This window comes from Neomonachus schauinslandi, chromosome 7 (genome assembly GCF_002201575.2).
Source record: "Neomonachus schauinslandi chromosome 7, ASM220157v2, whole genome shotgun sequence".
Classification (NCBI taxonomy): Eukaryota; Metazoa; Chordata; class Mammalia; order Carnivora; family Phocidae; genus Neomonachus; species Neomonachus schauinslandi.
In genome coordinates, this window is record NC_058409.1 from 4,398,207 (window position 1) to 4,400,685 (window position 2,479).

The window sequence follows — 2,479 nt, forward strand, 5'->3', positions numbered from 1 at the left end:
AAAATGGCGGCAGCGCCGTCTCCTGACAACCCCCGGGACGGCCTCTAGCGCCACCTACGCCGCGCGAGCGCGCCTGCGTGACAGAGGCTCGCGCGCTCCCGTCACTGCGCGTAAGGGGCGGGGCTTCTGTGGAGACCGGGGCCGGGCCGGCCCTCCACACTGCGGCTGCGCGGCCCAGGCAGGCCCCGCCCGGAGGCCTGGGGGCGGGGTGGTGGACCGGACCCTTAAGGTTGTTTTCGTGGGGGCGGGGTCTGGATGAAATCCGCAGGAAATGCCTGGGCTCTCTCCGGACCGTGTGGCATGTGTCCGTTCCTTCAGGTGGAGCTGGGTGCGGCGCCCCTCGGCAGAGCCAGCCGTGGCCCCGTTTCCTGCTCTCCCGCTCAGCTGGACCACACTGTGGCCCTTGGGCTGCCGCCCCTCGGTCCTCTCCGGGACGTCACCGCTAGAGAGTGCCAACAAGCCGCAGCTAAGCCCCCAAACCTGCCCTGTGCCCGGCCCGGGGCGGGTGCTGCGGGCAGTTCAGTGATCAGGGTGAGAGTCGTCCAGCTCGCCTGGGAGCTTGCAGTCTAAAATGGAAGGGCATAAATAAAGAGGATGTCTCAGAAAACAAGCTCAGGGTTGCTTCTCTTTTTGAGGCCTGTGCTCCTCGTCGGAAGAACACAACAAACAAAAGGAGCAAGTTTCAGCTGAGACTCCTCACAGGGTTCTTCCTGTTAAGGTGCCTGCTTCCTGGGCAGGTGGTAGCTGGAAAATTTCCCTAACAAAGCTCCCATTTTTGTGTCCTTGCTGGGTGGGTTTCGTTTAACCGAGGCAGAGTAACATCTGAGAGCTAGTGAGCATCTATTAAGGGGCTTGCTTATCTCAAAGTATTTTGCAGTTCTAAGAGTCCCTAGACAGTTCTCCACTGTGAGTGTGTAGAGAAAAGAGAACCAGTCTGAGCCCTAGGAAACGCTTTTAAGGGACGGAGGGAAAGAGCCTGAGAAGGAACGATCAGAAGGAGAGGAGAACCAAGAGTACGGTGTCAGAGAAAGCTGGTGGGAGAAGGGCTTAAATGAAGGAAAAGCTGGCAGTCCCAAATGCAGGGAAGGGGTCAGGTATCCTTAGTACTGAAGGGGTCAAGAGGATTCTGTATTCTGACAAGGACTCACTGAATAAAAGGGAAAGCCAGAAATCAAATTTGGGAGGAAAGGGTTGGATGGTTATGGACATAAACTCAATAGCACCTGAACTCTTGTATATCGTTAGGTGAAAGGAAGACCCTGTAATTTAGTGATCTGATATCCTTAGACACTTGTGCCCCCTACTTAAGATGAATTGTCATAGAGATTGTACCACAGGACTTCAAAAAGTGAAGTTGAAGATACGTAAATCCTCACGGAGATCATGCCACCCTTCAAGAAGCGAAGAAATGGAGTTGGAAAGATAACTGGAAAATTGGAACTGAAAATTCTTTATGCTATAGAATGAAACGGACAATATTATTGTTGTCTGGAGTCGCCAACATTTCTGTATCTACAACTCTAAATCTTGCCCATCCTTCCAGGTCCATCTCTAAGATGCTGTCCCAGACTAGATCTGTTCCCAGCCGTTACCCTGCTCTTGACTACGCACCAGTTAGAGATGAGTCCTGAAACAAGCACCCACAGCATACTGTTATGCCTGGAGCCACCAAGATACACCAACCAATTTTGCCCAAAACATGAAATTTACTGGTTCTACGACTGATTACCCATGCTGGATCAGGGACATCTATCAGATAGAGTGCCGAACTGGGTGGACTGGGCCATCTGCAAGGTAAAGTGGGGCTCAGCTTACTGTGTATATACAGGCATAAACTGAAGCTGGCACCGAAGAAAACTTGTTTTTTTTTTTCTTTTTGCTGAGAAACGTTTGTCTCAAGAGGATATGAGAGAATGTGGTCAAGACCGTGCACAGTTCTGCTCATACAGCAATACAACATTACAAGGCAGCCCAGTGAAGGAGTAACTGGGTGGCTTGGTCAGTTGGGCATCTGACTCTTGATTTCTGCTCAGGTCATGATCTCAGGGTAGTGGGATCCAGCCCCTCATAGGGCTCCACGCTCCCCCTGATTGTGTGCTCTCGCTCTCTCAAATAAAATCTTAAAAAAAAAAGGCAGCCAAACGGAAAGGCCCCCAGAGGCATCTATAGACATCCCAGAAAAGTGTTCCCGAATAGCAGAGTCTGCTTTGTAGTTGCTGCTATCTTGTTTAAATGTGATTTTGAGTATTTAATCTTAAGTGTGGGGTTGCTGGGTGGCTCAGTAGGTTAAGCATCTGCCTTTAGCTCAGGTCATAATCCCAGGGTCCTGGGACGGAGTCCCACATCGGGCTCCCTGATCAGTGAGGAGTCTGCGTCTCCCTCTGCCCTTCTGCCCCCACACTCATGCGCACGCTCGCTCGCTCTCTCTCTCTCTCTCGCAAAAATAAATAAATAAATAAATAAAATCTAAAAAAAAAAG